This window comes from Solanum pennellii, chromosome 12, assembly GCF_001406875.1.
Source record: "Solanum pennellii chromosome 12, SPENNV200".
In the NCBI taxonomy this organism is placed as follows: Eukaryota; Viridiplantae; Streptophyta; class Magnoliopsida; order Solanales; family Solanaceae; genus Solanum; species Solanum pennellii.
In genome coordinates, this window is record NC_028648.1 from 76911945 (window position 1) to 76936195 (window position 24251).

Below are 24251 nucleotides of genomic sequence, written 5' to 3' on the forward strand. Positions count from 1 at the left end.
TATTATCACTGCATTTTACTTAAGAGTTGTGTGTTTCTAGAGACTTTTTTTTAATGATTTTTAATAAGTATTGTGTAATGATTTGGAGGAAAGATGTCCAGGTTGAAAGCGCAGAAGGTAGCTGGAAATTGCAGAAGATGACCTACAAAGGCCAGCGACGACCCGTTGTATGATCGACGCACCATAGTTGGTGACCGTCCATGTGCTGTTCAGGCTCTGGGAGAATATCAGGGAAATTTGACCAAGTGTGGAACAATGAGTGTAAACGAAAGTCTGTAGGTTGATCGATATACCATACTGGTGAACCATCGATTGGTTGAGAGAAGGTTCCAGGACCTGACATTTCAAGATTCTAAGTACGTAGCGACGAGGAGCATCGACGGCCTATAGATGGATCGATTAAACGTATTGATGGTCAATCGTATGATTCAGAGAAGGTGCTATCTGGTGGAGAAAAATATTTCTAAGTCCTGACTAACAGAGGCAGTCTACGGACCATCGATTGATTATAGGACCATCGATCAAAGGAGTCGTCGATTGAAGTCGTGTACTTGGAAAAAACATTCTTTAGTTCAAATCCTTTTTATTTAGCACTATGTTTTCTATGTATAGGGAATTAAAACCTCATTTTTGGGGTTAGATACTCTTGTTATAGTTCAATTTTGTTTTGGGAGATTTTGTTTTTGCAAGCTTTGGACAATAATCAATTTCCATATTTTGTTTGAAGATATTTTTTGGAAATTTTAAGTTTAATTTCTTTGTTTCTTCTTATTGTTAGGTAAGTTTACGATTTGTTTATTCAATATTATGAATTGTGATCTTTCTTGCATGAGTAACTAAATCCACAACTAGAGTTGTGGGAACAATGGTTGATTAACAAAGTAATTCTAGTAATTACGAAATTCTAAAATAGTGTTTAAGTATGCATTGATAATTCTTTATCTGAGAAGTTCTTTTCACAAGTGCACACGTTAGAACTAGCCTTGTTGATACTTGCCGGACCAAGGAGGTAGGAATAAGAAAAGAATTATTAACATAGATTTAGTGTGATACTATCTAATAGGCTAGTGCCGATTGGTGCAAAACAATAATTAAGACATACATCGATTATGATGTCTAATATGAGGTAAAGATAAGGATTAATAATTGTACACACGTAGCCGGACCAAGGTATGAGGTGAAATTCTCTAGATGCCGGACCAAGGATTTAGCGATACCTAACTTGTCACTTTGCATGTAAAACACTAGGAAAGAATTGCTATTGCTAGGAATATGGTGATATGAAGCGGTGAGAACACATATACCCTAGTTATTCTCACAACTTGATAATAACCTAAAATCTACTTTAGTCTACTTGTTAACTCACACTTTTTAAGGAACTTGTTTCACAAAAATCCCCCCTTTATTTACTTATTATGAGAAAGACATTTGTTAAATGGACATAACTTTGAATTAAGGCTAAGTCTAAACCAATTTCCTCGTGGGATTGACCCCAACCTACTAGTTGGGTTCTCTACTTGATTACGAATGCTTATACTTCTTTAGAGAAGTGTAATTTGAGTGTATCAATGCCCTAAAAGTAGCCAATAACATAAGTACCAGAGAGATGTAATTTGTAATTTTATTTTCTCTTTAACCCACCCAGAGAGAATATTTTCTCATTAACCTACCCATAGAGAAATATAAGTATAAGAGATGATATCATAAAGTAGATATCAATTAAATCGTACTACGTAGTTGCTTTTTGAACCATTCATGAATCAAGTGGTTAAGTTGCTGGGCAAGGTGACGGTTGCAATGCAATATATATCTTGATTTCACTTACATGCTCTTTGTACATATAAGTTAGAGTTTACTGAAACTTGAAAAGAATATCAACAAGAAAAATCACATTTTATATTCAAATACTACATCTAAAGAATATTTTATAATCACAGTAATTAAATCTTTCCCTTGAAGGCAATAGAAAAAGATTCATGTGTGGCAATTAATATATCACCAAGACTGTATTCTTGAACTCTTTAATTTTTTATCCAGAGAAACTAGATAATTATTGAATAAATAATTATTACATCCAAAAAAAGAATAAAAACACATTCGGAATAAAATATGCAATGCTTATTAAGAAAAAAATATAGAGAAATACATTTGAAACATAAAAACCATCATATTAATTATTTTGCAATTAATACATTAAAATAGCCACTTGGAAGCTATTTTAGTTTATTTTTCTTCACTCTCATGTATGCACCTAAAAGAGATGCATTCACGCTCTTTGCCACATCAGCATATAGGGAGGTAGTGTACGCTGAAGGAGTTAATTAGGCCACATTAAATATTGGTGTGCACTAAATAACATGATAAGTGTATGGACTTTACAATATAATTAGACACTTTTTAAGAGTATTCTTATATTTAAATGAAGAAATTGAAATAAACAACTTGAAGATCTTATTGATTTTTTTCTCTGAAATTGCAACAAAACCAAAACCAAAATTGAGAATGTTTTCATCTCTTTTTTTGAATTTACGGAAATAAAACAAATTTATCTAAAATATTTTCAAGTGGTAATTGCCCATTTTTGAATTTTATTGGGGTGTTAATGAATACCATTATTAGAGCTATGGAGATGTGCTGGTTGCAATTGCGATGTATATTATTGGTTGGTGTCACGATGGCTCCGACAAATCAATCACTAAAAGAAGGTCAACGACAATCCTCACATTGTTGCGCTATGAAATGATTTCATCGTGAGAAAGAAGGAAAAGGTGATTGACGAATGAAGATTTATTTTTTGGAGAGGGGGGAGTTATAAGGTAAACGATGGATTATAAGGAGGATCGACGCGGCTTCGGGGGTTGTGTGCTAGCAACTAGGATTAATAAACTCTTTAAATAGTGTTATAAGTTTTAAATATCATTTATAATATGGGATTTTTTGGTAGCACTTGAAAAATCGATCAATTTTAATAGCATTGGTGTTTTGAGTGAATTTACGGATAATTAATTCACAAACATAATATTGATAAAGTAGGTTAACAAACACTCTCTCTAGATGACCAAAACTACTGCACGATACACTAAACAATCAACCACGACCATCCCGACCCATAGAAACCACCGAATTTCTCTACTCCCATAGCAAAAGATAATCAAAGATTCCAAACCTTCAAATAAGTGTTGTCTGACAAGGGACTAAACTAGATCAATTGAAACTCCAAAGAACAAATAGACATGGAAGGAAATATCCATAGTAAACATTAAGCAATAATTCTAACTGAAGATGATAAGAGCAGATTGTACCAATCATGCTTCTTATACTTCATTTTCAAAGTCTTTGGGAAACGGCTAACTCGTTCCTACTATAGAGAAAATTAACAGACATTTGGAAGTTGACAGATCCACTAACTATAATAGATCTAGTTTGAGACTAACACATTTTAAAAATAAGTAAGGTGCAAAATATGAAGAAAATTCTTCATGACGGACCTTGGTTCATTGCAGAGAACGTTCTATTTGTCAAAATATGGAACCAAACTTCGTCCCCCTACAGTCCAGTCTAACCCATACAGCCATTGTCTAGATTACACCACTTACAAGTTGATTTTTATGATAAAAACATACTAGAAAAGGTGGGGCAACAACAGGGGGCTTCGCTCAAAATTGATAGTTGCACCTCCGGCATACTCAAAGGGCGGTATGAAAAAATCTGCATACAACTCCCAATTGAAGTTCCATTAAAAAAAAGTGGTGATTGGGAACCATAAGCAAAGATTTATTTATGAATGGGAGGGAATAATGTATATTGGTTGCGTTAGAATAGTCCATACCCTAGGGAAATGCACTATAAAAGACAACCTTTTAAAAAATTGTCACTACTCTCCACCACCATAAAAATAGATGAATAAGTCTGACACATGGGAAATGGTCTCTTTTCCTAAGAGGAGGAACACTGAAAAACATGAAAAGAAGGCACAAGAGCACCAAGGACTAAACAAGATGGTGGAAATAACAATGAAACAACTAAAAAATAATTAAAAATACTCTAATTGTGAGAGGGGCCACAGAACTCTTAACTCTAAGGGCAATGTTACTCCTATAAAAAGCATGAGCACTACCAACCAAAAGCTTTACATAACCATTCATGAAGAGGGAAAAAATCAAAAAAAGAAATCCCAACATGGCCGGTAATTATGAAACCTTAAACCCCATAGGAAACATAAGTACCCATGGCATAATTACTAACTATCCCCTTCCCTCCCGCAATGCTCCGACGATCAAAATCACCGCCATAGGGAAAGCATAGGGTTGTCATCACCTTTTGTCTAGTGAAAAGACTATGGAAGTCACATTAAACATCAATCACATTAACACCAACACGATGGATGTTGATATACCTCCCAATACCACTAAGCAAAATCACTTAATCAATAACCACAAAGAAAATGGCATCCCACCAAATACCATAACCAAATATACAAGACAACCCACTAATCTTCACGAGAGAGCCAATGGCACGGACCACACTCTAACCTAATAGATTGATCTAGAGTTGCAAGACAAACAACTTACCTTCCAAACTATTATAGCAGGACACCAAGTGACATTAATCCTCCAAGATCCTGCATACCTTGCCCAAATCATCAAAGAGGGGATCGACCAAGAAATAATGGAACTATGCCAACAAATAAGGATGAAGATAGTGAGATAAACAAAGATGTGGGGAAATACGAAAACAACCATAATGGAGGAACTATGGGTATTGATCAACAACACATTCCTGAGCCTCCCCTTCTTCGCTCCTCTCTTTACCTAAATAAAGATCATAGACTTTCCTTGGTACCCAGAATAACTCAAGAGGTCCTGAACACATACTCACAAACACCACAAATAGAGGAGAGAACAACAACCTTGAAGGAAAGGAAACTTAAATCCTCGAGCAGAAAGAAAAAAGCCATCATGTATTGGAGGAAATTTATATAAAACACAGAGAACAAATTATGGAGATGTGCATCATGGAGATTCTATTATTCAAGGAGTTTGAGAAACCCTTCAACATTGTAATAATAGTCTATTGCCCAAAGGAGATGATGAGATGCACCTTGAACTGGAGGAACAAGAAGCAACGGTCGTACTAAACCCCATTAAAATTCCAAGCTGAGATATTGACTTGAGAAAGAGAAGGGGAAGCGATTACAGGAGCAAGAAACAAAAATTAATTTGTTAACGAACTTCATTATATAAAAATCAAGAGGAGAGAATAGTGTGAGCATCAAGTGCCAGTGCGGAGCAAGACTGACCATTCACAAGCCGAATATGCTCATTTTAGTGGAAAGAAAAATGACTGAGCATCAAAGACTTACTGATAAGCTCTAGTATTAATCGCAAATCATGTCTTTTGTGAATGGTCACTCCAGATGTATAATTAAATAAGGAATGAAGACATACTGAAGGTGGAAAACCTGTCATTAACACCAAGGAATCCATGTTTTTCAAAAGGTACTCCCAAACTCCCCGCTTAGTTTTTTGTTTCTGTCATCTACGCTAGTCCTAAATTTAACATTAGAACTAACCTCTAGAAACCACTGGTTAGACACTTAAAGACCATTTCTGAAGAATGTCTCATAGGTGGAGACTTCAATGAAGTCCCTGTTGCCAACAAAAAGATAGGAGGATATAATATTAATTACAAAAGCGTTATTCTATTCTAGAATTGCTTGAATGAATGAAAAGTTATAAATTTAGTCCATAAAGGTTGTAAATGCACTTGGACTAACAAAAGATATTTGAATATAAGTATCCTTATATTTGAAGGGCTACATAAGTGTGTTGGAAACAAATCCTTGATAAACCTTTTCCCTCACTTCGTAATAACCCACCTTTCGTGAAACAAATCCGACAACTGCCCAATGATCATTACTCTTGATAAAAACAATACAAATAATGGAACAAAACCATTCAAAATGGAGCCCATGTGGTGTACACACCTCTCCTTCAAACCCCTGGTCCAGAATTGGTTTGATAACAAAGATATCATTAATGCAACAATAAATATTTTCCACAAGGAGGACACAACTTCGAATACGTCTACCTTCGGAAGCATCTGCGGACACATTTGGAACATTCTGGAAAGACTTATTAGGATTCAGAGGTCCCCAAGCTACCACAATAGCCCCTTCCTTCAGGAGCTACTGTCTAGCGTACTTCAAGACTATGAAAACCTAAAGAGGACCAAGATACACTCATGAACCACATAACAAACATCTGCAAAAACCCTCATCACCATTAACAATAAACATTCCAATAGAAAAAACCTTAATTCGAGGACACAAAACCTCAGAAGAATGTCTAATTCCATGGACTCAACTATTGGAGAAAATGAAATCACCAATGCCCTAAAATCATTCCACCCCTTCAAAGCCCCTGAGCCTTGTGGACTGCACCATATGTTCTACAAAAACTACTGGAACATTGTTTGGGGCAAGAGCATACCCTCATGTAATATGGTGTTTGACAAGTACCACATGCTTACCCAATACAACATCACCCTCCTATGCATCATACCTAAATATCCTAACCCCACAACCCTATAAATTTGTAGACCCATTGGCTTGTACAACACCAAATACAAGCTTGTAACAAAGATCTTTGTAAATAGAATAAATCCCGTAATTGCTTCCATTATTGGACATAATCTAGATAGTTTTCTTTAAACAAGGAGCTTTAGACAATGCCATCATTGTGCAAGAATACATCTCCATTTTAGGAAGATAGAAGGCCTAAAGTCCTACATGATCCTCAAGATTGACTTGGAAAAAGTCTTTGACAGATTGGAATGGTCATACTTAAAGGAAACCCTCTAGTACTTCAATATCCCTCATAATCTCTCCAAGATCATCCTTTCTTGCATTAGTATTATCTCTATTGAAATACTTTTCACCAAAAAGAGAACTAGTTTTTTAGATAGTTTGTATGAAAAGGCTCTCGAGAAATACTGAAAAAGCTTTAGTGAAAAAAAACTGGACCCCCATAAAATTACTACATGAGGGCTTAAAATTCTCATCTTATCTTTGCTGATGACTGCTAAAAATTTTCCATCTTTTCTTTGCTGATGACCTTTGTCCATTTCCTATAGATGACAATAATAATCGTAACACCACCCCCAAGACCCTAATTGTGTTCTGCACCAACTGTCTTAAGGTGAAACTTTGAAAATCCAAAGTCATCCACTCTAAGAACTCCACCACCTATACTAAAAGCATTTGTTCCACCTTTCTGTGGATATGAGCCTCAAAAAGCTTTGGGAGTTACGTAGGCTTTCCATTCTTCCACCAGAAGCCCAAGAATGTTGACTTCCAAAACATCATTGACAACACGAGGAAAAAAATTGTTTTCTGAAAGAGAAAAAAATCCTCAATATGACTGGTAGTGTAGTGCTTGCTAAGGCCTTCCATAAGAGCATGCCCGAACATCTGATGCAATATATAATGGTTTCAACCATGATTACTATACAATGAAAAAAATCTAGAGAGACTTTCTTCTGGGCGACAACAAATGAGAAGAAGAAATTGCATCTTCTCAATTGGGACACACTCCTTAAATGGGACACTATAACAAGCAGAAAAATATGAGAGGATAAAACATCTAGATAAGTGAGATAAGGAACACATAAATTCTCTAAAGCCTATCTTGGAGGATCACCAGGACCCAAATAAACTATGGAGAAATCTACAAATGAGAAAGTACCAGAAGCCTAATACAAGCTCCAACTCAAGAATTCTCTCCGGAACATGGAAAACATTCAAAATGGTTTGATAGACATAACAAAGGCAACAAAGTAGATAGTGCATAAAGAAAACAGAGTGAATTGGCTCCCACATCATGAGACTCATCGAAGCATTATCCAAGGCTCAATGGCCTATGAGGAAGGAAACATCAAGATCTATAAAATCTATCACCATAGGACATGGAACATCAACGAACTTTCCTTTGAATAGCTTGAGAGTACCAATAGATTGGTTAATAGCCGCCTCTTCCCACAAGAAGGAACTAGAAAGGATAAATTTGTTTCGGGATTGACAAGAAATGGCTTTTTCTCAACAAACAAAACATACGACTGTATTAAGGATAAACATTTGAATACCCAGAGGTGCCCAATGAATTGCTTAAACAAATATCTGTGCTGCAAATTCACTTAATGAATTAAAAATATACCTCTAGCTTATTCAGCATCGAAGACTTTTTGCAAATTACTCCGTCAAGAGAGGTCACTAGTCACATCTTCTTATAATGCCAAAACTAACACAACTTCTGGAATGATATCCAAGCAAAGAGTGGCAACCCAGTAGGATAAATGAGTGAAATTGGACAGATGATTGGAATAAACTAAGAAGGAAACATTTCTACCAATGAACGGACAAAGATACACTTATTACTTTCTGAATCTGGAAAATATGGCTCACAAGGAATAACAGAACTTCGAATGGACAAAGAAGTACTATTAGAGAGCACCCATCCATTTGTCAGGACAATGAGTATAGTTTTCCCATTGGCAAACAAAGCACTACAAAGACATGAAAGGTAACCACCAACGTCAAATGGGATCACGCCGACTTGGGAACCTACAAATGAATGTGTATGCCTCAGTGAAACAAAACCCCCGACCTAAGGGTATACGAGGACTATATAGAAATAAAATGGGCTAATGAATCATTTCTGTTATAGAGGGCTCCAAATTGTTGTAGACCAGAAACACATTCATCCTTAAATAAACTTGGATTATGTTGAGACTATTCAAATGCTTAAAGATAATAACACTAAAACACTATGTTAAAACTTTGTTCATTAGTTAAGGTACTTGATGCAAAAACATAAAGTCACCAAGATGACCCAGGTGTTTCAAGAGCAAAATGGAGTAGTAGACAGCTTGGCCACGAAGCGGACCAAGGTGGCCGTTTTTGATGACCAAATACTTTGCTAGTTACTCCAGTGTATGACAAAAACATGTGGAAGCGTACATTTTTGGAATAGTGTACACTAGATTAACAATAATATTTCAAACAGTTTCCAGGGTCGGGATGTGACTCAGTTTAAAGGAAATGGGCATACCACCAAGGTAAATGAACCTATACATTGCCTCTCTTAATTATTATTAATATATTATCTCTTTTCGTGACCAAATATGAAAAGGCAAAACTTTTTTAGTGTTGTCTCAAATAAATAAATTAAAAAAAAACAAGATTAACAAATAAATAAAACTTAGATTACATGTTAGATATAAAAGCTTATTTTAAAACATGTGATACAAATTCTATAGGGATAATGTAATTTTTTATTGACTCATGTGTACCTTTAAGGAATCTAATTAATTCCAATGAGTGTGGCATGGTGTTACTTCTACTCGACGACACCCAAGTAAGCACCAAGCTGCTCAAAGGCAACATGAACAATAGTATTAGCACACTATGCAACAGATAACATATCAAAAAATTCTTGTCCAACACTAAGATTACCTGTTTCCCATAACACCTAATTCTTAACGTTGGCGTTGTTTCAATAAAGTTCATCATCAATATGAAAGCAAAGTCTTTTTCTAAATATCAAAAAATCTACTCAGTAATTGTGGAAACATCATTATCGTTCATATTGCTTTCCCCCTGGATCGACTAAAACGATTAAAAATGTAATTGACAATACCTTGTACCTTATTTTAAGTTATTCACCTCAATTATCTACGACATTAAACTTAATACATCAACAATTTTGCTCGTGAAGGAACTCAGATCGGTCACTCTCAAGGGATGATCTACTTAATTTAAGGTGAGTTCATATAAACCTACATCGTCAACTGGATACATTGTATATACATATACATTTAATATCATTTTTGATATAATATGCGTATATATAGTTAATTTGATGCCACTTACACAAATAGTAATTTGTAGCCCAACGACAAGGTGGTATGAGCAATGATACATTGTGGGATTGATTTCCACTCGCAAGTTTTTGAGAATTAAAAAAGATGCAATAAATTATTGTTTTGTGGTTATTTTATTTGATTCAATTGATAATGCTTTTGTTTCTTCTTACATGTTGAAACCACTTGGTAAAATTTCTGGGTCCTTCACTTGTCCCTCTAATTGTATCAACAATATCAATGCTTCTTGATTTATAGACTTTTAACACTATTCAACTTCACAGTTAGCATCCTCAGTATCAATGACAACAACTCTTTGAAATTATTTTCAATCATTTACGATCAATAAATATTCTAGAAAGTTCACAACTACACTCAGTGTTAATATTATACCATATAGGTAGGGGGGATTACATTGATTTTTCAAGAATAGAAAATGTAATATGTCGAGAAACTAGAATCAACATTTCATTTACGTACTATGCTAACGGCAAGAGTAATAAAAAGCCATTGCTTGTACCTTTACTGACATAGAAATAACATATTTGAACATAATGGGTAACTATTCAAGCCAACCATGATAACATTTTTATTCTACACCTTTGGTAGAAGAATTAGTTTTTCATCTTCGGAGGATGGAGAATTATGGAATTTGGTGCACATTTTCTGAAAGGAAAAATATATAAAAATGCCCTTTCAACTTTGTCTTAAATGACATGTATGCGTTCCAACTTTGGGTATGAAGAATTAGAAACTTAAACTTGTATGGAATTCAATAAATAGTGACATCGTCTACATGTCATGGTATCTCACAATTTTGTACCCTACGTCTATAATGGCACACATGACATGTTCATCTACTTGGTCAATTCATAAAAGTTTATAGTGTCTACTTATAAATATCCAAAGTTGGAGGATATACATACCAAATAAAGTTAAGTTAGTGCACATACTTATGTGTTATGCGGGTTCAACGTTTTGGAATAATTAGAGGTATATTACATAAATATGTCATTTCATTTGGTTTCAATTGATATTTATGCCCTCCTATTTTGACAGTGTTCAAGTAGAAATTTAACTTGTATACAATAGAACAAGTAGACATATGTCCTATGTGGTGTCTTGAATGATAATTTGTGTCATACATGGAGCTACTCAAATTAAGATATATATTAAGTTACGACCCAATATCTCTCCCCTCCAATGCCTTTAGAGTCGAGCCTGTTACAAAGGACATGCCTAGTGCTGTGGTTTGTAGGCTATAGCACAGTGGGGTGTTTACCCAGTGGGCACAAATTGCTCATCACATAGTGCTCCCCTGAAGGGAAGTGGTTGTGACAGAGGTTGTAGCGGTCGCGGGTTATCATAGGGTTAAAAAAGTAAATTTTTAAATAAATGTATTACTTAAAAAACTACATAAAAACAGGGTAATAGTGGTGCTAATTAATGCGGGTTAATATGTTATTTAAATGGGTGGGGAAAATTTCACGAGTTAAGACAATCCGGACCTCCATCCCTATCACTAGACAATCATTGTTGCTAATGTTAAATTATCATCACCTGTCACAAACTTTATTTTCAATTCTTATTTAGTCTTGCATAAGTCAAATTTTTAAAAAAACTCTTAGTTCTTCTAATTAAAGTGAAGAAGATTTTTTTTTAAAGTTAGTTGTAGGATGAATTAGTTGGAAATCTATCCAATAAAGGAAACCAAAATTTTACAATTAAATTTTCTATTGTTTTATTAGTAAAACAAGAATATTACCAAAGATATATTCTGGCATATTTTGGGAAATTACGACGATCAGATCCGATCTTTATTTGATTCTCGATTCCTCACTTTAATCCGAAATACAAATTTGAACCCCAAACAAGACATGATGACCCTGACATGGAATTTTTTCTCAACTTGGGATTACGGATTCAACATTTACCTAACACCTAAATTCAACTCAGGATCTGATTTCAAAAGCTACCCCAGACTTTTACCCTAGATCGCAACCCTGATTTCGACTAAGGCCTGAGTCTTAACCCGAATCACTGGAATTCGTAACCCTCTAAATCTTGTCCTTGTTTCATTGGTTGGGCTGTTGTGTGTTCTCGCACCACATCAGGGAGGATCAATACTTAAGGAAGAATTAAATAAAAGCATGATAGTGCAATGGTTTAGAGTCATGTTAAACTGGGTCATTGAGATGAAAGTTATGATGTGTTGAATCTATATTGTTGTCTGGAGATGGGACACATGTCTAGTTTAGGAGTCGAGACTTGTCTATTCATCATATGTTTGAAAAAGAACTTTGGAAAACGTTTTTCTTACTTTAAGAAGGGACGCTAAATTTCTTAAATTTGAGAAAATAAATATATTAAAAAGATATTTTCAAAATGATTAAGTGAACCTTAGATAAGAAAAATAATTTCATTATTTTTTTCATACTGAAATCCACATGGATTCAGCTGATGTGTTTTAATATTTTCGTTGATTTATTTTTAGAAATTGGGGACGATGAAAGGGGTAATGAGGAGGGGATTAAAAAAGGGGTCGAGGCACATGCAAGTCAGGGTGTCCGATTGGACACCTTTCGTCGGAAAAAATACCGCACACACAAAGTAATTAAAAAATATATTTTAAGCACTCTTAACTTGTTAGTAGAGTGATTGCAAATGTCTTAAATGGATTGAGGGTTAATGAGGAGGAAGCTGAAGATTGGGTTATTTTAACCCATAGAGGTTTCCACCTATTTGTTACCTTGGGAGTCGAATCCGCAATATGAATGAGGTGTCTTGAACTATTGGGAGAATAACAATAAATGTGGAACGAGGCTTGTTTGAAAATTTTTTCTGTTGTACATTTTTACTAGAAAAGCTAATCTTTCAAAAATTTTAAATCCTTTATTTTATGATAAAAAATTAAAAGTAAAATATACTTTATTTCACACTAAAAACACCCTTAGCCGCCACGGTTTGCAATATTTAACGGGAGGGATAGTAGTATGTATTAGACCATTTCAAACCCATATATATTTAATTTCTATTTTCTATACTTGGATTATAAAATACAAAATAACCTTCCTAATCCCTCTTCATATTATTATGTATACTCCATTTATAGAGAGGTGAATACTAGTTCTATTTGAGAAGTGCTATTCACCTCTCTAATTCACTTTTTGATTATTTTGATATTATATTATGGTATCAATAATTATCTCTTAATTATTTGTATTTATTTTCTAAAGTAATAAAATCTAAAAGATATAATTAAAAGTTAATATTTCTATTCGAATTAATTGTTTTTTTATTTTATTTTTTAAAAAAGAAATAAAACTTTTAAATATGTAATATAAAATTATTTCAATATTATTTGTATTACATGATACTATTAAATAATTCTAAAATATTAGTAATTATTTTTCATGTAATGTAATATCTAAAAACATATTATTGTAACGACTATGTTCCGTGGTTATAGAAAAGCCAACGGGGAAAGTTTTGAGCTGGAAAAACTTTTTAATGCAGATTTGGAGGAAATCGGAGGAATTGAATTTGAGTGAATAGATCTCCAAGAATCGAACTTAGCATAAAGGGTATTTTTTGGGCGTCGTGAGTTAGAGTTGTGTTGGGAAATGGGATTCTGGAAATTACTGAGGGAGCTCACTAGCCTGAAAATCCCATCCTACCGGGGGGACTTTGCTGCCTTAGCGATGCCGCTGTGGCGGGATCGGATCCACCGTGGTGAGAAGGACGCGAGTTAAGTAGTTAATAAACCTCTAAATGACCTCATTATTCAAGTTCCAACTTTTAGAGTTAAGGAACAATCCAGACAATCTCTACTCATTTTCCACCATTCTTGAGGCTAAAATTAAGTTTTTCATTCCACGAATCCGTTTTACAATCCATAGAACGTAATAGGAAGGGTTAATAATGATGGGGAGGAGATCATGGGTTTGATTTATGGTTCATAGAATTGCTAGTTATTCTGGTAATTACCGACTGTTTATTGATTCACGTATTATTATGATTGTTTGTAGATCAAGAACATGCTAAAATCCGGAAAGGGAAGGATCAAGTTTTTTTTTGTTTTAAGCATGTTTCAAGGTAAGTGATCATTGTCGTTCTATGTTTGTGTATTGAATGCATATTCTCGTTTCAATGTGATATTTGTATATGTATAAATGTTTTAGTATTTGTCACATATTTTTGTAAATGAGATAGAAGAATCATGCAACCATAAAATCATGATATAAATGTATGATCTTTAATAGATACTTGTGATTGTGGTGTGTGTTCGGGGATTAGATTTCCACATTTTGACAAGCTAACTCGGATCGGGTTACCTCGTTTTGGAATAACTATAGGATCATATTGCCACGTTCTGGCAAGATAACTGCAATCAGTTTTCAAGTTTTGACATAAAAATGGTGTATTGCCACCGTCTTGCAAGCTCATTTTTTGGGTTTGGGTTCCATTAGAGTAGCAATGATGTGATTATAAATGTTAAATGTATTGTTGATTTCTCATGTTGATAATGTTATATATTTTCTTAATGTTGTTTTACTTATTTAGGCTACACTAGTGGGATAATCATGTGATCCTACTAGTACATAGTAGTTGTGTACTGATTCTTCACTTGCTCTTATTTTTGTTATGAACATGTCTTCTTCAAGCGACTATTAAAAGATCTCTCTTAGGAGATCAGTGATTGTTGCCTGAATTCCAGGTTGAGACAATTCTTCTGGGCTGCGATGGGATTCTTTTTCGTCTATGTCGACCATTACGGACATAGACATTTATTCATGTTATTTGATAGATGAGTAGTTCATTATTCTGGGGATGTATCCGTTCTTGTTAGATTTGTGAATATTTTTTAAATGTTTTGTTACAGTGAACTTCAAATTCTAGGTATTTAATTCTGCATTTGTGTATTTAAATAACTTCCTTCCGTAACGTTATGCCTTAGTTTTTGTTTAGTTGCTTGGTTTGGGTTGAGTTGTAGTAGTGGTTCTCAACCCGGAGGGTTAGGGTGGGTGGCATTCTTGACGACCTAGGTGATGACAAAGTTGGTATCAAAGCTTAGTTTTGTTGATCTCGATGTATTGAAATATGTCAAAAAGAGTCTCGTGGAACAGTATGAGGGAGCATTAAATATTCTTCGAGAGGCTATACGACTTTAGGAAATCTAAATATTTTTCCCTTGTCTCATTTAATGCTATAATATTTGTCCAAGGTGTAGTATCTAGGTGATACAAATTGGTATCTAATCCCTTCACTCTTCTATCTGTAGATGGTTAAAATGTTAAATGGTGTTCGTCCCACAGTTCCTGTGAATGCTCTTGTTGAGGAATCTACATTAAGAGGTCGCGTTGAGGCAGGGGTAGAAGATGATCTAGGTGTACAGGTCGTGGGATAGTAGTGCCTGCTAGGAATGAGGTGCTGATTGGCAATGCATCAATAACCGATATCCCGCTAGTCCATAATGATGAGATAAAATATGACATTGTGTGTGGAGATGTTGAGGATAACAGTCAAGAGGAATATGTGCCGGTAGAGACTACGATGGTTCCCCAATAAATCCAGTGTTAGATCAACAAATTATGACGTTCTTAAAAGGATTGTCTAGTCCGTTAGTTCTTTAACCTACTCAAGCTTAAACTAATCCTCTTGTTGACAGTACTATGCCCAAGACAGGTGGTAATGTAGGTGCGGATGCATTCTTCCTTTCTTTGTTTGGTTTCGTTATGACCGGTAATGCATATGAAATGTTGATTGTGTTCTTTAAGCTTTTGCCTCAAGTATTTCTGGGTTTTGAGACTGAAGACATTGATGAGTTTATCCTATACTATTATGGAGCCTTCATAAATTTAGTATTGTTGTAATAATTCAAAACTGCAAGACCTAATATAAAGCCTCACATGTTGGCACAAGGTTGGTAACACTGTCTTAGGACCTAAAAAAATGATTAAATGTCATTTAGGATGTTTTAAAGTCAAGGCGTCAAGAGACATCCATTATGTCCGGAGACTAGTGAAGTTGGTGCTAGTGTGCATTAGCCTATTTCACGGGTTTTAAAGGTCGGAAATTGATGAAAATTTGTGGAAAGGTGTCAAAGTACTGTTGGACTGTGCTTACGGTAGAATCGTCCGGGTACGACTGCCCAAGGACCACCCTAAGGGTTCTTTCAGAGGACCCTTGCATATGACCCAAATCTGCAGTGTAGATAGTAGCCACCTACGTTTGGAGTCGACGGAGTGTCGTCTAAGAGATGGAGTGCCGATTACTCCATTGTTCCATACTTATACACTTCCCAAAAGTTTCCAAAAATAGAGGTCTCAGAACATACCTACTTATGTGCAGTACGATGGGGAGCAATGGGCGTCGACGGACCTACGGACCGTAGGTCAGGCTTGCATTTTTATGTTTGAGTTTAAGTTGGTTCATTTAATTAGTTAGTTGTTCAGTTTTTAAATTATTTGTTAAGGGAGGTATAATTAAGTACATTAAGGACCTATATAAAGACCTAAGCCTAATAAAACTAACCAAACTCCAACAACTCCCAAAACTTAAATCCTCTACCTTCTCTCCACTTTGTCCCCCCCCCCCAAAAGAAAACTCCATAGATAACAAAGGTCTTGAACACTAGGGCTTCAAGAACTTCACTTTCCTCCATCAATCTTTAAGGATTAACAAGTTATGGGAAACTTTCAGTTTTGGGATTTCTTTCTCAAAAGGGTTTTTTCCAAATTTGGCTTGAAAAAGATGAATTTTTTATGTGTGTAGTTCTACTCTGAAATTGATCTTTCAAATTGTTCTTGATTTCTAATAAATATTATGGTAGTATTATGATGTATTATTATTATTATTCAATTATGGTAGTTATTTACGTTAAACCTAGTATTTGGAGGAGGTGATGAATTGACCTTAAAATTCCTTAACCCTATGTTATGAAATCAAGTTGAATTGATTAGGATTGATGCAATTGACTTAGTGCTTGTGTTAATTACTGTTATAATGATGTTATCACACCTATAGATGGATGAATTTTGTTGGTTGATTGTACGACCATGGATGATGTCTTTTGAAGGAGAATTGGTAAGACTTTGTGATCTCAAACCTTTACTTCAATTGTGATTGCTTGTATTTGGTGATTAAGTTTAGTAAAAGCATATCATTCGATTAGATTAAGTAGGTGTTAGTATGACGATGCAACTGAAATGTATTAATTATGTGAATTATGAGATTATGATTAAGATGTAATGCTATATAGTTGGTGGTTAATTACATATGTGCGTTATTATGACATGATGATGATAATGTGTTAATCACACATATGAGGGTTGTATTGGAAGGATGTATCATGCAATTCATAGAGAGATAATGATTATGACTACACAAGGGATTAGTTGCTGATGACCTAAATTAGCTATGATTGTTAAAGGAAAACTTATAGACATTTTAAAAGGGACTGTAGCTTAGCACCGAGTGAATAGTAGCGTGGAGTGTCCCTCCCGAAGTAGGGAAGGTAGGTTCAATATTGTACTCATAAGGTAGAAACTCTAATGCAAATGCATGAAGAGTGTCTCAAGTATATCTCCTAGTTCTTGAATTATGTTTCCCCCACAGGAATACTAACTAGTGGATCCACCCATATTCTATGTTCATGTTTTTGTACTACCTTGGCATGTAGTCCACCTTCTTTCGTTGTAGGATTTCATGACACTGGATTATACATCTAGCTCATGTGGTCTATGTTGGATATGTCAAGTGTTACCTAAATTAAAATGAAGTAATAATGTGAACACTAACTAGGGTGACTTAAGGGGTTTGACTTAGTCTAGGTAGGGGTATGGATTCTACCTATACATTGCACTAGTTGTTCTTGAGCGATGTCCTAGAAGGTTGTTATTATGTCTTATATAGTAAATGTTATGCATATGTTGACTCTGCATGTTGATAATCCTATATGATGTTCGTTTCATTTATGAACATGCTATTGGTTTATATTGCTTAATATGATGATGTCTACTCTTGATACTATGATATGTGAAGTTAAGCATTAATTATAATCTTTTGTTTGGTTTTGGTTGAGTAAGGTTATGGGGCTTTACTTGGTCATTGAACTTGTCGACTTGATGGTGGGTTATGAGTAAGGGTCTTGCATATGTTGTAATATTATGAACTCTTATACATGCTTTGTTCTTATAACATTATGTTGGAGTTTTCTTGGTTATGTACTAAAATATTTTACTATACATCTTTACGTGGTTATAGTTGATGATGTTGGTCTTGTATTGTCTATGGTCTTTTCACAAGGAATATGTGATTCTTGGTTTATATGGGTTCTTGGTTGTTCATAAGGCTTTTCAAAGAAACTTAGCATGGTTTTGAACAAATGTCCCCTTTAGCAATTTCAAATGTTTTATGTGAAAGTTTCCATGCTTAGTACAAGTGGTGTACAAACCCATATTTCTATATTTCAACAATTATGTAGGTTCCGGCCGTTAAGCTTCTAGTGGACCATTTGAAGATAACTTGGATTCTTTTTCTCCAAGTTTGGTAAGTCCTCACCATTCCGAGGGCGATGCCACTATCATTCTAGTTCATGTTTCTATCGTTTAAAGATATTTAGTTTTATTGTCTTTCATTTGAAGACAATTATTGTATAGGCCTATATGTGGCTTTTATTGTAATGAAGTATGGGCTATGCCCGAACGTTGTACTCGTTCTAGATGGTCTAAATGTGAGACATCCCTATTAAGCTATCTTTGTGTATTGTTTATGTAGCTTAAAAGTAGAAGCCTATGTAAGCTTCTTATGCGAGGAGTCTATGCAAACACCCTATATATATGTGATCCATAAGCGAGAGGTCTATGTAAACCCCACTATATAAGTGTATACAAAAATTTTTTAATTTTCTACATTTTAACGTATGCTATGTTATGACGAATGCTAAGAGATTAGTCTTAGTCCTCTCTGAGGATAACGTTACCTATAACGTCTAGGGGGTGCTCCTCGGATGTCACAAGCTTGGTAGCAGAGCCAGGTTGAATATACTTAGGATCGATATCTCACTAAACCACTTCTATGTAGATTCTTATTCATAATTGTGAAACGCGCCATGCACACTTATGAATGGGATACTATATGATGCTTAGGATATTCTCATATTTGTGAATTTCTGAGTCATGCCTGTAGAGTCTTACTTTATGTGTTCCTTTTAGCTAAATCTTTTATTGTGGTTATAGGTATAAATACTAGAAGGGGAGCCAACAAAAGGGGCGAGGAAGGGATTGCTGATGCGGGAGGTCATGACAAACTACCTCCTCTGCAAGACAATCAAGTTCCTCCACTTGAGCAAGTTCCTATGGGTGATAAAGTTCCTGTCGTTCCTTCACCTATGGAAGATGGAGAGATAAGTTTGGATTTTCTCAATTTGGTCAAAGCCATGACTTCTCAAGCTAATGCCATCACTTCTCAAGTCCAAGCTCTAACGAATCAAGTGAGTCCGGAAGTTGGACCCTGTATGCCTCTATATGCTAGTACTATGGCTTCTCGTTTGAGGGACTTTACTAGGATGAATTCTCTTATGTTCTTCGGGTCAAACATGGATGAAGACCCACAAGATTTTCTTGATGAGGTCTGCAAGATCTTATTTGCTATGAGTGTGACTACGATTGAAAAGGATGAGTTGGCCGCCTATCAACTCAAAGATGTGGTACAAACTTGGTACACTCAATGGAGGGATAATATATTGCTAAGATGTGGTCTGGTGACATGGGAGATATGGAAAAGGGCTTTTCTTGATAAGTTCTTTCCTATAGAGTTTATAGAAGCTAATGTGGAAGAATTCACCAACCTTTGTCAAGGAGGTATATATTTACTTGATTACTCGTTGAAATTTAAAAATTTGTCTAAGTATTCTCCATCCTTGGTGTCTCACCAGAGGGATGAGATGAGTTATTTACTCATGGGAGTGTCCAATTACTTGGTAGAAGAATTTTGTTCGTCTATGATTTATGATAATATGAATATCTCTCGTTTTTTAATGGTTCATGCTCCATAAGTCAATGAAAGTAGACTAAGGAGGAAGAATAGAGAGGTCAAGAGGGACAACACATATGGAAGTGGTTCTTTAAAGGGAAGGTTGGAAATTCAAGACTAGCCTAGATTTGAGAAGAAGTTTTCCACTCAAGTCCCTTCAAAATTAACCAAGGCTCGTGATGATAGGGTGTGTAACCCTAAGTCTCAAAAGGGAAGAGGTACTAATTCATCAAGCAAGAATCCCACTTGTGGAAAGTGTGGCAATAAATATATGTGTGAATGCCTAGTTGGGACACAATTGGTTTGGTTGTGACAAAAGTGGTCACAAGGTTAGAGATTACCCGAATGTGAAGGGGCAAGACAAGGGTAGTGGTCAATCTCAACTAAGTGGTTCTAATGTTGATGCTCCAAGAAACAATCGCTTTTATGCTCTCCACTCTAGGGGTGAACAAGACAATTCTTCCGGTTTGGTAACCGGTATGTTACAAGTCTTCTCTATAAATGTTTATGCTTTAGTTTATCCGGGTGGTACCTTGTCATTTGTTAGTCGTTTGGTAGCTAGAAAGTTTGATATTTTGCCCGATATCTTAAATGAACCTTTTATGGTGACTCCCCCGGTAGGTGATTTGGTGGTTGTAATAAAAGTATATAGAAATTTTCTTATAACGGTTCCCAATAAAGTTACCCATGTTGAATCAGTAGAACTTGATATGATATATTTCGATGTCATTTTTGGAATAGGTTGGTTGCATGCTCGTTTTGCTTTCATTGATTGTAGGAAAAGAGTTGTCAAGTTTAATTTTCCTAATGAACCTAAATATAGTGGAAGCAAGGAAATTCTATTTGTAGAGGTAGTATTATTTCATGTCTAAAGGTTTGAAACATGATCTCTAAAAGGTGTTTATACCATATTATAATAGTCAAATATGGAGACTCTGAAACTCCTCCCGTTGAGTTAGTCCATTTAGTGAGGAATTCTTGGGGGTCTTTCCTAATGATCTTCCAAGAATTCCTCCCGAACAGGAAATTGATTTTTGAATTGACTTATTACTGGATACGAGCCCCATTTCAATTCTTCCTTATCAGATGGTTCCGGGCAATTGAAAGAGTTGAAGGATCAACTCAAAGACATACTAGACAAAGTTTTCATTCAACTTAGTATTGCTCCATGGGGTGCTCGGGTGTTGTTTCTGAAGAAGAAGGATGGGTCTCTTAGGATCTGTATTGATTGTCGTCATCTCAATAAAGTCATTATAAAGAACAAGTATCCTTTCACTAGGTTTGATAATTTATTTGATCAAGTCAAAGGGGCGAGTTACTTTTTGAAGATTGATTTGAGGTCGGGTTATCACCAATATAGGGTGAGAGGTGAAGATATCCCCAAAACAGCATTTCAAGCTAGATATGGGCACTATGAGATCTAAGTGATGTGGTTTGGTCTCAGAAATGACCCGTCAAATTTTATCGACCTAAAGAATAGGGTGTTCCGAAACTACCTAGATTCCTTTCTGATTTTATTCATAGAAGATATCTTTGTGTATTCAAAAAATGAGAGTGATCATATGGGTCATTTGACAGTGGAGTTAAAAGTCATAAAGGAATACCAACAATTTGCCAAGTATAGCAGGTGTGAGTTTTGGTTAATATCGGTGGCATATCATGGTCATATCATCTCTTATGATGGTGCAGAGATTGATCCAAAGAAAATCGAGGTGGTTAGAAATTAGCCTGAACCTTTTGCTCCAACCGATATAAAGAGTTTCTTGGGTATAGCCGAGTAGTATAGAAGGTTTGTGGATGGTTTTGCATCCATTGCATCTCCCTTGATTAATTTGACCCAAAAGAATGTGAAATTTATGTGGTAGGAGGCTTGTTAAAGAAGCTTCCAAATTTTGAAAGATAGGCTTACCACATCTAGAATGTTGGTTTTACTGGAGAATACAAAGGGTTTAGTTGTATATTGTGATACGTTCCGAGTGGGATTGGGTTGTGTCCTTATGCAACATGTGAAGGTCGTACTGCATGCCTCTAGGTAACTCAAGGTTCATGAGACGAACTACCTCTCATGATTTTGAGTTAGCAGTCGTGGTGTTTTCCTTGAAAATATGGAGTAACTACCTATGTGGTGTTCACGTTGCTGTGTATACTGACAATAAAAGTCTCTAATATGTGTTTACTCAAAAGGAGTAAATCTTTGACAACGAGGGAGTTTGGAATTGTTGAAAAATTACGATATGAGTGTTCTCTATCACCCTGGCAAGGCCAATGTGGCTGTGAGCGCTCTAAGTCGTATAACCATGGGTATTGTGTCTCATGTGGAAGAAGGCAAGAAAGACTTAGTGAATGATGTTGATAGGTAGGTTCTTTTGGGTGTTATATTGGAAGATTCTCTTAATGGTTTTTTTGGTCCATCATAACTTCGAATCCTCTTTGGTGGTTGAGGTGAAGTGTAAGCAACACCTTGATCCATCATTGATGGAGTTAAAGGAATCGGTTCTTGGCAAGCTTAATGAGTCAATCTCCTTAGGGGGGATGCTGTTTTGATGTACGAAGAGATTTTGTGTGCCTCTAATGTAGATGATCTGAGAAAATGGATCCTAGAGGAAGCTCATGGTTCCCGTTGTTCAATTCATCTGGGTTCTACTAAGATGTATCATGACCTTAGGTATGTAGTTTGGTGGAACGGCTAGAAAAGGGACATAGCTAAATTTGTTGCAAAGTGTTCAAATTGACAACAAGTGAAAGCCGAGTGGCTTACTTCAAGAAATACAAGTTCCCACTTGGAAGTAGGAAGACATTAATATGGACTTCATAGTGGGTTTTCCTCGTACATGAAGGCAAAAAGGCTTTATATGGGTGGTTGTGGGTAGGTTGACGAAATCCGCTGACCTTATCCCCATTAAGTGTACTTATTCAATGGAAGAATGTGCAAGAATCTATATCAATTAGATTTTGAGTCTTAATGGCATTCCTTTATCCATCATTTCGGATAGAGGTGGACAATTTACTTCTCGATTTTGGAGGTTTTTTCGAAAAGGGTTGGATACTTAAATAAAGTTACATACCTCTTTTCATACCCAAACGGATATCAAGCGGAGCGTACTACTCAAACCCTTGAGGATATGCTTTGAGCTTGTGTAATTAGCTAAAATGTGAAGTTGGTATGAAAATTGAGTTTTGTTGAGTCCTCTTAGAACAATATTTACCATTGGACAATATCCATAGCTTCGTTTGAGGATTTGTATGGTAGGATTTATAGGCCTCCGGTTGGGTGGTTTGAGATTGGCGAGTGTTCACATTTTGGTCCCGAATTAATCTATGATACTCTGGAAAAAGTTCATATGATAAGGAACATATTGAAAGTAACCTATAGCTAGCAAAAGTATTATGCCGACTATAGGAGAATAGATTTAGAATTTGAAGAAGGTGATAAGGTTTATTTTAGAAATCAACCCATGAAAGGTGTGATGAGGTTCGGCAAGAGGGGGAAACTTAGTCCTCATTATGTGGGTCCCTATTAAATTTTTTAAAGGGTTGGCAAAGTTTCATACGAGTAAAGATTACCTAGTGATCTTGCTTCTATTCATCTGATATTCCATGTCTCTATGCTTAAAAAGTGCATTGGTGACCTCGAGTCCAATCTTCCTATTTAAGGTCTAGTTGTAGATAAGAACCTCTTCATAGGTGAAAATCCTTGATACACACGTAAAGAATTTAAAGGAGAAGAAGGTGACCTCATTAAATATTTAATGGAGGAACCGCCTAGTTGAGGGAGAAACATGGTAGGCCGAGGTCGACATGAAATCCTGTTATCCTCATCTCTTTACTAATTAAGGTGTAACACTTCGAAAGTCCAAAACGTAATCTAGAGCCTCACATGAATTTCTCAGGTTTGTAACACTGTTTTAGGGTGAATATGAGGTTGTAAAAGTCATTTAGGAAGTTTTATAGCCAAAACGTCAAGGAACATCCGTGATGTCTAGAGACTAGTGCAAAAGGTGCTAGCATGCCTTAGCCTATTTCACTTCGTTTTAAGAGTTAAAATTGATGAAATTAGGTAAAAAGGTGTCTAACACATAATATGTTAGGTTTAGGATCAAAAAATCCAGGTATGAATCCCCAAGTACCACCCAAAGGGTTCTTGAGGACCTTCTATTTTGGCTAAAAAGCTATCAAAGGACAGTAGCCATCAACGATTGCAGGCGACGAGGGGTGGTACAATCGACGGGGAGTCCATTGCATCTGTAGATGGTCACTAAATAATTATAAAAAGATTCCATTTTGGCAAGTTTCTGACA